The sequence below is a fragment of the Myotis daubentonii genome, chromosome 1, assembly GCF_963259705.1.
Source record: "Myotis daubentonii chromosome 1, mMyoDau2.1, whole genome shotgun sequence".
Classification (NCBI taxonomy): domain Eukaryota; kingdom Metazoa; phylum Chordata; class Mammalia; order Chiroptera; family Vespertilionidae; genus Myotis; species Myotis daubentonii.
The window spans coordinates 75,244,278-75,258,352 of NC_081840.1; the positions used below are offsets into that span (position 1 = coordinate 75,244,278).

General features: G+C 45.7%; 1 protein-coding gene and 1 long non-coding RNA gene across 3 annotated transcripts in view; one reads left to right on the top strand and one right to left on the bottom strand.

The window, feature by feature from the left end:
- The window catches only part of LOC132239651 (ribonuclease 4-like), a 77,417-nt gene that overhangs the window by 41,640 nt on the left and 21,702 nt on the right, over window positions 1-14,075 (top strand). The gene's annotated exons all lie outside the window — the stretch shown is intronic.
- On the bottom strand, window positions 10,890-11,308 carry LOC132222926 (uncharacterized). Its single transcript, XR_009450340.1, has 2 exons — window positions 11,236-11,308; window positions 10,890-11,172 (listed from the first exon to the last, which is right to left on the bottom strand). It is a non-coding gene; the product is annotated as an uncharacterized LOC132222926 (long non-coding RNA).

A 14,075-nucleotide genomic window follows, 5' to 3' on the forward strand; every position in this document is an offset into this window, starting at 1 on the left:
TCTTTTGGGGTTCATCTTGCTTGGGACTCTCTGTACTTGTGTAACTTTTTTATTCCCGATATCTGGGAAGTTTTCTGTCATTATTTCTTCAAATAGATTTTCTAATCCTTGCTGCTCTTCTTGTCCTTCTTGCAGCCCTATTATGCGTATGTTACTTCGTTTCATGTTGTCCCAAAGCTCCCTTAGGCTCTCCTCCTGCTTTTTAATTTTTTTCTCCAGTTGATGTTCAGATTGAGCTTGTTTCTCTGCCTTATCTTCTAACTCACTAATTCGGTCCTCTGCTTCTTCTAGTCTGCTGTTGAAACTTTCCATGGTGTTTTTGATTGTAGCTATATCACTTTTCATTTCTTCCTGATTCTTGCATAGGTTGTTGATTTTCTCATCCATCCGGTGAATGAATTGTACAACCATTACTCTGAATTCTTTTTCTGTCATGTTGCATGCTTCAACTTCATTAATTTCCTTTCTTGGCAACTCCTCATTGTCTTTCCTCTGGGTGTTGTGTAGTCTCTTCATTCTGATTATCTCCCAATGGTTCAAACGTTGAGTTGCATGGGCCTGGGCCGTGTGCAGTGGGATCCTCACACCACCCTAGTGTCACTGAAGAGCTCTGACACTAAGATGCGTTGTTGTTGTGGGTTGGTAGGAAACAGGCTTGCTCAGAGCCAGTGTTGCCAGTGCTCAATGTGGCCTTGTGCGTGCCCTTAGAATCAGCGACCCTGCCTGCATCATGCTGAAAGAGAGACCCCCCTGGAGTGTGTTGAAAATCAGCACCTCCTAGCGTGCGCCAGGAGTCAGAGTTCCCCAAGAATCCAGTATCTGAGTCTCTGTTGCTTCGCATGACCTCGCATTGAGAATCAGGGTCCCTGTGTGCCCTTGCACCAAGAATTGGAGTCACTGGCTCTTAGTATGAATGCACAGGGAATCAGGGATCTCAGGCACAGGTGATAAGAAACACAGTCAAGTCACTGGTGCTTGGTGCTGCCTCCTGCCCAGAGAATCTGGTCCCTGGGCCTGTGCTAAGCTGGATGAATTCCTGGTGTTCGTGCATTTGCTTCCAGCCCAGGACTCCTGAAGCCGACACTACGCGGGACCAGTTCCAAGGTTCTCGCGCACTTCCAGGCTAAAGTTCCTGTAGCAGCACTGAAGCCCGGGCAAGTGGTGGGTCTATCAGTTACTATGGTGCTGCCAGTAAGCCTGCAGGGAGGGGGAGGGGCTCTGTTAATCATGGATCTGCTGCGGGGATTTCTGGACTTTTGGTGTCCGCAGGTCTGTAGCTGTTGTCACAGGTCTCTGTCCCCAGTGGCTGCAGGGTCCTGGTATGCGTCTGAGATCAGACTAGGTGGTGCTGAGGCCAGGATCCTAGTCTCAAGCAGCTCTGCTTCCCAAGATGGCGTGGTCGCTGTGCCCATGCTGGCCGCCCAGGAGTGTTCGCACAGGGAGCGAGGCTCCGCCATCTAAGACTGCCCGGTTTAGCAGCCCCTTAGAAGACCGGTAGAATCTAACTGTCCCTAGCTCATACACACACACACCACACACGTCCACACACTCCTCTATCACTTCCTTGCGCTCTCACACTCTCTCCCTCCCTACCTTCCTGCCGGTCGCCATTTTTGAGTCTATAGTTGTTTTATATGAGCAGGAGAGAGTATCCCTCTGTCAGCAAGCGTGTGTGTTAGCAAAAGTGTTGGTGCAGGACACCCAACCCCCTCCACCATCTGGGACACAAGTCCTCTGTCAGCAGGTTATGCAGTGACTCTGGTGAAACCATGTGACTTACCTGAGCCTTAGAATTGTTTTCTGAGAAATGAAAGAGTAAAGCAAGATGATTTCTAAGATTGTACTCAGTTAAAACAATTTTTCAGTGCCTTCTGTTTCTAAAGATCTTCCTATCAATACTTCCCAGAAAGAAAGATTGGATCTCAACATAAAATCTATTTCCATAAGACTTTTATGTTTTTCAAAGAGCCAAAGTTGCTTTTGTGGCAGTACAGTAGGTCCCTGGGTTACCTTGGAGATCCATTCCTTCAGCGAGACCTAACGCGATTTTTGCCATAAGTCGGGACCCGTCTACATAAGCACCTATGTCATTCACATGGAGCACATTACACGGCAGTAATGAAGTGAAGCAGTAAAAAAATTTTAAAAGAAAGATAACAATTCCTGACCTTTACTTGTGGTAAATAAATAATAAAAAACATAAAGCACATATGTGCATACATCAAAATGAAGGAACTTTTTTTTTTTTTTTTAGAAATAAATTGGAGATGGCGATGTAACCACGAAATGATGTACGTCAAGTCTGACATAATCTGAGGACTGCCTGTATTTACCAATTAATTGCCTTCAGTTTAAATAAAAAACAAATTCAGCCCTAACCAGTTTGGCTCAGTGGATAGAGCATCGGCCTGTGGACTGAAGGGTCCCAGGTTCGATTCCGGTCAAGGGCATGTACCTTGGTTGCGGGCACATCCCCAGTGGGGGATGTGCAGGAGGCAGCTGATTGATGTTTCTCTCTTATCGATGTTTCTCTCTATCCCTCTCCCTTCCTCTCTGTAAAAAATCAATAAAGTATATTTAAAAAAACAAATACCAAAACAAAACAAAACAACAAATTCATTCAAACAGAAACACAGAAAGGGCAAGAAAAATTCTTATTTACCCCCACTCCCACCCTCCTGAGTTCCTGTCAAAATACCAGCAAAAAATGAATTTTTACCCCAATATGGATTTTGTATATCTTCATACTTTAAAAAATGCACAAACTATCTTTTAATTAAAAAAAAACATAATGTCTTCAAAACAGAAGTTTAAAGCTTTAATTGTAGAGCTGAGGTGGCACAAAAAATAAGTATTGCAATTTAATACACTAATTTATTATATGTTGATTTCTATTGTAGGAGAAAACAATGCCAGCCTGTCTATGGTTCCAGCATCAATTCAATGGGTAAATGAAAATTTCAGGAATACAGTCTTATCAGAGACCCAAAAATTAGACCTAAATCTAGGAATAGAGTTCATAGACTAGAAGCTCTCATTAATTAATTTAGGGAACAAGTCAATAGTAAGTAATTACTCAATTAGAAAGTTCCAGTATATATTTCTCTAAATTACCAAGTGGGTGGTAAATATTGAGAAAGACACAAAATAATGAAATTCTTGATGAACAAATAAAAATATGTTACTTATATTTTCATTACCTATAAAACATTGATGTTTTAGTGCATAATTCTCCACATTTTTGTCTATGCTATGTACATGTTTTATTTACATAATAGGGGCCCAGTGCAAGAATTTGTACACCTTGAAAGGAACTGTGGCCTGGGAGGCTGACGATGCCGAGTGATCTGGACTGGCACTTGGTGCTGGCAGAGGGTGTGAACGGAGGCTCCATAGTGGGCAGCACGTGCGAGTGGGGCTGGTGCTGGCAGCAGGTGTGAGCACCTGGCAGGATTGTGGGGCATGGAGCAAAGAATTTTCAGTAACCACTAGAGCAGGGGTGGGCAAACTTTTTGACTCGAGGGCCACAATGGGTTCTTAAACTGGACCGGAGGGCCGGAACAAAAGCATGGATGGAGTGTTTGTGCGAACTAATATAAATTCAAAGTAAACATCATTACATAAAAGGGTACGGTCTTTTTTTTTTTTTAGTTTTATTCATTTCAAATGGGCCGGATCTGGCCCGTGGGCCATAGTTTGCCCACGGCTGCACTAGAGGCTCATCCCTATGACAGTGACCAGCGCCCTGCCTCGGTCTGGCCCCCGCTCACCTGCTTCACCATCCCACCACCACCAATGCCCTCTATGTTCCACCCTCTGCAGCCTGCTGCTAATCCTTGCCATGTTTCGTGTGTGCCCTCTGGTGGTCAGCACATGTCATAGTGACTGGTTGTTCGTTTGTTCCACCATTCGGTCTATTTGCATACACACACACACACACATACTAGTGGCCTGGTGCACGAAAGTTGTGCACATTAAAAGGGGATTAATTGGAGGAAATATTTTAATATTGCTATTTGCCCTTTATAATAGAAGTGTCAGAGATGAAAGAAAATTAGTAAAATGTATATGAAACTCTTACTTCTGTCAGAGTCTGGAGCATGCTGCGGGACCCAGAGTCAGGTCCCCGCCCACCCGCAGTGCCTCAAAATCGGGCAAGACCCAGAGCCAGCAGGCCTCACCCCCATTGGGCGAGATCCAAATCTGGCCGGTCCCACCCTTGTCAAGCCCCTCTGGGCGGGGGGTCACAGCCTCAGGTCCTCTGTCAAGTCCCACCGTGCATGGGATATGGCTTGAGATCCCCCCATCAAGCCCCATGGGGCTGGGGGTACAGTCTGAGATCACCCGTCAAGCCCCGCCAGTTGTGGGGTGCAACCTCAGATCCCCTGGCCTGGGGCTGGGTGAGCAGCCTGAGGTACCCCAGCCCAGCACCAGGGTGGGGGTTGCACCTTGAGGTTCCCTGTCAAGCCCTGCCAGGCAGGGGGCACGGCCTGAGGACCCCATCAAACTTCACCAGGTGGAGGGCACAGCCTGATACCCCCCATCAAGCCCTGCCAGGTGTGGGGGGCACAGCCTGAGGTTCCCTGGCCTGGCACTAAGGCAGGGATGTGGCCTGAGGTCCTTCGGCCTGGCACTAAGGCAGGGATGTGGCCTGAGGTCCTCCAGCCTGGCAGGGGGCATGCCCTGAGGTACCCTATCAAGTCCCACTGGGTGGGTGTGGGGCACAGCCTCAGGTCCCCTGCCCCGGCCCATAGCCACACAGCCTCAGGTCCCTACTGATTGCTCCTTAAGGGTCGTTATGGGACATCTGCCTCTGCTGTGGGTGCAGCCATCTTGTGTTACGGAAACTGTGCTGCCTCTGTGGGCTCTGCCATCTATGTGACAGCATGGCGATAAATTTTCATATTCCCTCTTTATTAGATAGGAGATATATATATATAACACTGAGTATATGGTTCAGGTTATTATGACCACACCATCAGTACTTCGCTGGGCCACCTTTTGCCTTCAATACTGCAGTGATTCTTCTTGGCATTGACTCCACGAAATGTTGAAAGGTGATGCGAGGAATCTGACACCATGCCTGATGAATAGCACTGTCCAATTCTGTGAGATTTGATGGTTGTGGAACCAGCTGCCTGATGGCTCCCTTTACTTCGTGCCACAAATGCTCAATTGAATTGAGATCTGGTGGTTGTGGGGGCCACCTAAGCAAGGTAAAGTCTCCCTCATGTTCTTGAAACCACTCCTGCACAATACGAGCACCGTGGCATGGCGCATTGTCTTGTTGGAAGAAGCCATCTCCATTGGGAAACGCCATCAACATGATAGGATGAACTTGATCAGCAACGATACTTAGTATGTTGTGCTATTCAGACGTTGTTCCACAAGAATTAAAGGGCCCAAATCATGCCAGGAAAACATGCCCCAAACCATAACGCTGCCCCCACCAGCTTGAAGGGTTGTACTCATGCATGTGGGGTGCATGCTTTCATGCTGTTTCTGCCAAATTCTCATTCTGCCACCTGCATGATGCAACTGGAAACATGATTCATCAGACCACATGACTTTTTTCCAATGCTCGGCTGTCCAATCCTTGTGTTCCTGTGTGAATTGGAGATGTTTTATCTTGGTACCTGCAGACAGCAAAGGTGTTCGTACAGGCCTTCGGCTTCCATATCCCATACAATGCAGTGTATGGCTAACTTGCCTACAAAGGTCAGGTGGTTTCTTAACCTAGATAATAGTGAACAAAGATATGTTCACTTTGGATTAATTTATTAAGTTTTATACTTAAAATTGGTTCATTTTTCTGTATACATGTTATATTACATAAAATAATAACAAAAAAGCTTATTCAAAAATATGCATCATAAATATTTATTCCAAGTCAACAAATATCTATATTATTTTGAAAGCTCTGTAGTATTTCATGTTGGGACTGTAGCATAATCCATCACACAAATTCTCTATTCTTGGACATTCATAACATTTACAACTTTTTACATGTATGCATCTATATAATAAAAGCCTAAGTGACCATTACAGCAGAATGACTGGAATGACTGGTCGCTATGATGCACACTGACTACCAGGGGGCAGACATTCAAAGCAGGAGCAACAGGCAGTTGCTGCTCAGCCAGAAGCCGGGCTCATGGCTGTGGAGTGCAGCTGCCACAGTGGGAGCTGTCCTGACTCCACATCAGCAGGCTCAGTATGCTAGGATAAGCATGAGTGGTGTGGTGCCAGACTATGATTTGGTCTCCTCCCTGACTGCCTGTTGCTTGGTGCACTGCTACATCCCCCAAAGGATCCTGGACTGCAAGAAGGATGTCCAATTGCTAGCTTAGGCCTGATTCCTCGGGTTGGCAGTTGTACATCCCCTGAGGGGTCCCAGACTGTGAGAGGGCACAGGTCAGACTGAAGGACTGCCCCCTCTCCAAGTGCACGATTTTGTGCACCAGGCTTCTTGTTCTAAAATAAAAATGCACTTAGTACAGCCGGTGCTGTTCAGAGGTTGAACGTGGACCATGAACCAAGAGGTCATGGTTTGATTCCATTCAGAGCACAGGCCTGGGATGCAGGCTCGATCTCCAATGGGGCGCATACAGGAGGCAGCCAATCAATGTTTCTATCTCTCTGTCCCTCTCCCTTCTGTGCTCTCTAAAATCAATAAAAATATATCGAAAAAACAAACAAGCAAATAAACAAAAATCTAGCTCTGACCAGGTAGCTGTTGGTTGGAGCATGTCCCACACACCAAACGGTCATGGGTTGGATTCCCAGTCAGGGCACATACTGAGGTTGAGGGTTCCACTCCTCAGGCGGGACACCTATAGGAGTCAGCCAATGGATGTTTCTCACATCGATGTCTCTCTCTCTCTCTCTCTCTTTCACACATATTTTCTCCCTTTTCTCTCTCTCTAAAAATCAATAAAACCTATCCTCATGCGAGAAAACAATAAAATATCACATGTGCATTTGTATTCTTGTGTCATAAGTCAGGTTCCCTGGTGAAGAGTCACTGAGATAAAGATTTGCATTCAGGAAGTTTACTGGGAAGTGGGTTTGGGATCAATACCTATAGAGGGGTCCATAGGGATCCTAAGTGTGAGCAGCTGCTCATCTGGGCTCCTTGGACTCAGGGTATGATTCTTGCTTTGGGTGCAAGGGGTCCTGGTCTCAAATCCCAGCCCAGCCCAAACTTTTTAAATTTGCTTTTCCTCCTTTGGGGGCTACTGCAAAAAGTTCTGTTCTGGGCCTGTTCCAAACTGTTAGCAAACAAGAGGTGCACTGAACTAACAGGAAGCCAATGACCTGTATTGGAGACGAAATTGCCTGGCTTCCTGGACTCTAGGGGCCCCATTGCTCCTGAGAGCAGCAGCCCATGTCCCTTCGGGCTTCTGCAGGCAGGGCGGGTGTCCCGCGTCCTGCTGTCCAAGCTGCCCACGCCTTCGCTGACCATGTGTCTCCAAAGCAGATCTCCAGGGTCGCTGGAGGCCAGGGTGGGATTCTCCCACTGTGTGTGTGTGTGTGTGTGTGTGTGTGTGTGTGTGTGTGTGTGGAGGGGGCTGCTGTGGTGCCAGCTCCAAAGGCAGGACTCTTGGGGTCTCCTCTGAGAAACTGAACATGGTACCAACTACCCAGGGGCTCGCCTGCAGAGTCTCGCCTCCATGCTGCACCCCAATCCCATTAGTGTACACACACACTCAGGAGGACCCCACGCAGATCCAAAGCAGGAGTCAGAACATCGTCGTGTTTTCTTACAAAACAGGAAGAAGTGAGTGAGAAACAAAAACTTCTCTTTCTACTGCCCTGCCCTTTTTTGCAACTTTGTTCCCAGACCTGGATGGGTTCACATTTCTGTTCCTCCTCCTGCTTCGTGTCCTAACTTTACCAGGGGCGCTCTGGCCTGGGTAGTCCCTTCTTAGAGGAGGTAATTCGGGAGGAGTTTGTGGGACCAGACTGGGAGCTGAGGAATGGGAAGGAGGCAAAAGTGCAGTTTTGTAAATTTAGCGGTGCTACATTCCCGCCCCATGTTTACTTTCTGCAGCTGGACAGAGATGGCAGTGTGAATGCCTATAGCCTAGAAGGTAGAATTCCAAGGGACCACAGCCTGGGCGGCCCAGGGAGGCCCACACTTGCTCAAACCAAGGATTCTTTGCTTGCTACTAGGTTGATTGCCAGATTTATGAAGCAGAACTTGTTCAGTTCTTCCTATTGGAAATGACATTTGGTGTTTTCATTTTCTGTTTGCTCTCCTATGTCTCCTCACCCTTAACCCATCTACAGCCAGCACCTGAAATTCTTGGAGACACTGTCAACAGCCTCCTCTTTCAGCTTTCTTACTGCAACATCGGCATCCTCAGACTTCTTACTCAGAGACAGGACACCAAAAGACAACAGCACATGGGTATGACATGACATCTTTGTGTCTAAGGGACAGTAAAAGCAGTCTCAGCACTGTGGGGACTAGGGAAATCTTAACTTAGCCAGGACCCTCCTTTATGTCATTAAGAACCTTATAGTCAAGTCATAAATGTAATCACTAGAAACCCAAGTGATTAATTATCTGAACAGCAGGTAGCCAACCTCCCAGAAGCAGCCTCAGGTATTCATAAAGATACTTAAACTGCAAGGCTACCAACTAATATGTTAATTGTGTTACACTTCATTTAAAGCAATTTTTAAAATAACTTAAAATATTTTTTGAATTCAGGGAAATACTCAAAATAGGTTTCCCTTAAACAGTAACTTTCACAGGCACCTTTAAAATTAGCTTTGATTTTCTAGAAATTACTAGTTAGAACCTGATAGCTGTGTTGAGCATTGCAAAGCTTCTACTCTAGGAACCCTAGATGTTCCTTGGGCCACACATGTTCTCTTTCTCTGTCCCTCAGTTTCCTCATCTGTAAAATGAGGCTTTAACACAATGGCCTATGAGGTCTCTCTCTCTCTTATTCTATGACTGCATGGAGTGGCCAGGTATTGCAACAGGACTCATAGAAAAAGAAGGTATTCCTATAAAGAGGAGAAAAACTATTATTTGGCAAAGAGGATAGGAAAAGCCATTCCAGGAAAAGAGGAAGGGCTCTGGCTTTAGTTGAAAGTGCAGATGTCAGGTTATAAGCAGGCAGAGGTAAGAGGCTGGTCAAGTTATTGTTGGAAGCATTTACCAGTGTGATTCACAAATTAAAGTAGATGGCTAAGAAAATGGGCCAAAGCAGGCTGGCAAAACCCCTCTTTAGGAGTTTCCATTATTTTGTGTTTGAGCAAAAAGCAATTTCTGTAAATAGTTATTCTCAGAAGAACACCTTCAAACATTTGGAGGAAAGAGAATGGACAAAAGCCCAGAGTTTGTTGAAATGTGAGTGATTGCTTTTGTCTGTTTGGAAATAGAGCCATGTCAGCAGGCCTGAGCCCCATTCTCCCTCTATCGGAACTGTCTCCCCTTCCTGGAAGTGGAGGCATGATCCTTCTTTTCACGTGAGCATCATCTACTTTTAACCATTACTTCTCTTCTTAAGTAAGTTTCATGCCTATAGACCAAAACTATGTAAGAGTTATAAAGAAATGTGGAGATTAACCTCTTCCCTCCATCACACAATTTTACTATTAGTCTTAAGGACAGAATTAAACCTGTGCACTCTGTATGAAGGGGGAAAGTGCACCAGCACTAGAGTCCGTAGAAGGAGAACCCAACCTTCCCTGTCTGTGCAGGGAAACTATTGGCTTGAAGAAGAGACATAGAAAAACATTTTAGAAAAAGGAGAATACCTTTCAAGTTCAAGCTATCAGAACATTTTTTAAATATATGAACATATTTCCCATTTGGCAATTGTTTCACATCTATTGCAATCCCTGGCAAAGATATAGTATTTATTAATCATGGACTATAATTTCCTGTTATATTTGGAAACACAAATGGAGAAGACTTGGATGTACTTTAATAAAATTCTGAAACTTTCTTCTCAAAAACCCTCATTTTCTGTTTCCTCATAACCTCATTGTGCCAAGATGAAAATAAAAACAATTAGAATGAAAGCAACCATTCACCATTCACCTGACTCTGCATTGTCAACCATGTAGGCAGGTTGTGGATTTCCCCAAGGTTGCTCAGTGAAACCCTAGAGGCAGAGAAGGGACTGTGTTCCTTTTTTTTCTTTTTTATTAATTAATTAGTTTACTTATTTATTTGTAACAGTCATCAGCAGGAAGCCCAGACGCTGTGCTGTGGAAGAGCTCTGCCCATGTGATCCAACCTCTCACCTCCCACCCTGGCATCCCTCCCAACGGTCACCCCCTGCCCCCCCCCCCCCCCAGCGGTGCTGTGATTCAAACCATTCAAACCCCTTTGGGCTGCCACTGCCCAAAGATTGCAGTTTAACAAGCAACCCAGGTGACTTCTATACTCAGTAAAGCACAAACTCCCAATGCCCTTGCAGGTTGGGCTCAGTAGATAGAGCATCATCTCTCTCTTGGTCTTTCCCTCTCTCTTCCATTCTCCCTAAAATTCAATGGAAAATATCCTCAGGCAATGATAAACAAAAAAGAAAGGAAAGAAGGAAGGCCCACAAGCATGAATGACAACTGCTGGGATTGAGGGAGGCGCAGGGTGCAGAAGCCAGAGTAAGATAGCATGGGCAAAGGCAGGAATCAGGCCCAAGGGGTGGGGGTTTGTGCCCGAGAGGAGCAGCTACCCATGCATTCTGGACCTAGTGGTTGTGTTCAGAGGCTGGAGGCTGCTCCCTCCATCACTGCCAAACTAAACCCAGAGGCTGATCTGTTTGTGTGAGCTGGGCTAGAACTGGTGTTTCAGGCCAGGGGACTGTTTGTGTGTGAATGTGTTGTAACGTACCCCTCGGATCACAGAAGGACGCCTCAAGAAGTCGAATTAAAGAGTCACATTTATTGCAATCCGGGACTATGAGGGGTCATTCCCAAATCTCATAGCACCTATTTGGTCACAGTTCCAGGGTTATATAGGCAAAAAATCACAAAGGTATTGATTACATCTCAGGGTTTGGAATGAGGAACCTGGTTCGCAAAAAAAGTAGTTTACAGAAGCAGAAATTAAGCATGTTAATTATAGTTTGGGGTCTCTAGATCACTGAGTTGACAGAAACACATCATCTGGGACCGCTGGGTTGACAGGAACACATTATCTAGAGCCTTGGGGTCTTGAGACCACTGAGTTGGCAGGATTTCATTATTTAGAGCCCTTGGGTCTCAAACCACTGAGTTGGCAGGAAGTCATTATCTAGAGCCATCGAAACAATTTAGAGTAATTGCACTGTCCTGGTCTTAGGACCACTGAGTCCACTGAAACACTGCCGGGAGCCGGTCCATCCTTGCTGTTTCAAGGGACCTGGCATATATAGCATACGGTTCTTAATATGTTTGCTCACCTTCTTGGCGCTGTGTTTTAACCAAGGTCACCTCTCCGAGAAAGGTTGAATCCCCAGGTAGGGATTTTCCCCTGAAGTTAGGGAGGGAATAAAACCTCTTAACTAAGTGCCAGGCGGGTAATTAATCATTTTAACTATGAACAATCATGCTTAAGCTACATAATCTTTACTCCCTGGAATGGAGATAAGAAACGCCCTAACCTTTGGAATAGAGATTGATAGGATTGGAATCAACTGGTATAAATACAGATGCAACAAGACAACAACAGACAGAATTCAGAACACAGAACCAACACAGAACGTTCTCTAGAGACAGAAGAACTTCGCTGGAGAGAACATGGCAAAAGATCCTGGACTGAACCTGACTACAGAAATTGGCAAGAGAACCTGACTAGAACCTGGTGACTGAACCTGGCTGGAGAACCTAGCGAGGGAACATGGCCACAGAACCTGGCTGGAGATCCGAAGCAGAACCTTTCTGGAGATCCAGACCAGAACTTGGCTGGAGATCCTGGCTGGAGATCCTGGCTAGGCTGCTGATCAACTGAACACTGTCTCCGTGTCCTTCCTTCTTCGCCGACTCCATCCACACCTTGGGGACCCCTGGACCCGCTGGGGCTGGACCTCAGCAAAACACATTATCTGGAACCCTCGGGTCTTGGGATAATTGTGCTGTCCTGGTTTCCAGGTAAAGAGGAATGTGCTTTCTAAAACCAGTAAGATAACAATCAATGGGATAGTCATTCAACAGAATGGGATGATTTATACAATTCAGAAAATCAAAGTAACTTTTCTATTGTTAAGCCAAACAACAGCGTTAAACTACAGTTTCAATCTGAAATGATTGCTACCATACTTCAAATGTGACATTGGAGTGGAGTCCCTTGTCTCTGTTGTTAGGAGATTCATCAGAGAAGGGTTGTGTTGATCAAGTCATCTTGTCCCCAAAGGCTGTGGGAGGTGGCTGCTGCCTCAGTCTCCTGGGACTGCTGAGGCAATCAGGGTGTTGGAATGGGCTTGACAGTCATCTTCCCTAACAAGTGACTGGCTGATAACTTTTTAAAACTCACTTCTCAGTGTCTTTTGAGAAAGTGATATGTGATTAATTTAAAGTAGGTCCCACTCCCAAATAGCTTGTCTGCCCACAAAGCAAAGTGAGGATTTGGGCACTCTGCTAGGTGCCAGTAGAGGCCCCACTCTAAGGACCCCATATCCTGTTACCTCTCTTTGCTCCTAAATGACATTGAACTTTGGTGTTTGGCAGAATAAATGTTCTGGTCAGAGTCATGCCTGTCCGTTCCTCTCCAGAGGCTTCAGTAACCCTGAGGCACCAAGTACTGAGGGAAAGCTGTTTATGGCAGTTTGCTTGGTCCTCTTCTCACTACCCCCAACTTTTTTTCCTTTTAGCTCAGGATTTGGTTGGGGATGAAGGCAAGCAGGGAGAGGACAGGGGGTGACGCCGGGGGGTGTGAGGGCTGGGGTGGGGTTGAAGCTCAGGCAGGACTGTGTCCCAGCACAACTGAAAAGCAGGGGTAGTTTGTCCTTTTTGGGTTCTCCATGCTGCCCATGTCACCAGAAAGGGATAGGACTGGGCCAGCAAGACTGGAATGTGTGGGTTTTTGACTTTATGCAGGAAAGAATTCAAGTCACAAGCCCAGCTTATTTTGAGAGTATGTTTATTAAAGGTTAGGACAGTGACACAAACGAAGAACTTTGGGTAGAAAAAGCAAGATCACAGTAACAGAAGTGACCCTAGACTGGGCTGCATAAACTCAGAAAAGGAAGTCACAGCAACAGATGTGAGCCTAGGCTGGGCTGCTAGGTCACTGAGAAGTAAAAGTGGGAGAGACAACAGTGAGCCAAGTGGGGGCTGCTTTTGGCTCACTGAAAAGTTAGACAAGAGGAGGACCCTGGGGATTTAGGACAGCGGTTCTCAACCTGTGGGTCTTGACCGCTTTGGCAGTGGAACGACCTTTCACAGGGGTTGCCTAAGACCATCCTGCATATCAGATATTTACATTACGATTCATAACACTAGCAACATTACAGTTATGAAGTAGCAACGACAATAATTTTATGGTTGGGTCACAACATGAGGAGCTGTATTTAAAGGGCTAGAAGGTTGATAACCACTGCTCTAAAGCAAGTGCCCAAGCCTGTGTAATCCACTGACAGCTGTTCAAAGAGTTAATCTCTCAAAGTGAAGGCATATCCGTGGGTTTTTAGGATTTATTAGTAAGCTGAAGCAGAGCTTTCCTGGGAATCTTGGAAGCCTTTTTACTTTGCCTGCCTTGTTGGTAACCACTACCAAACCCAGTTGTTGTGCTGGTGAGCCCTGAGAGAAGCCAGGAGAACTTGCATTGTTGGGGTCCCCAGAGTGAGATCAGAGAATGCATTTTTAGACCAGGAGGGATAATAAAAAGAACTTTGGACCTAAGTGTCAGTCACTATTTTAGAAACTAAGACTGTAGAGATGATAAGACAGTTATTCTTCTCTCAGGGGGTTCTCTCAAATCAAGATACAATGAGAACAATTAACCATCTAAGGAGTGATGCTTATCAGTGAAGATAATCAGTTCTGTAGCTGTGCTACAAGGAACAGAATATTGGGGGCTCCTGGTTAGTCTCCTGTGAACAGCTGAGGATGAAAATAAGAAGCCCAGGAAA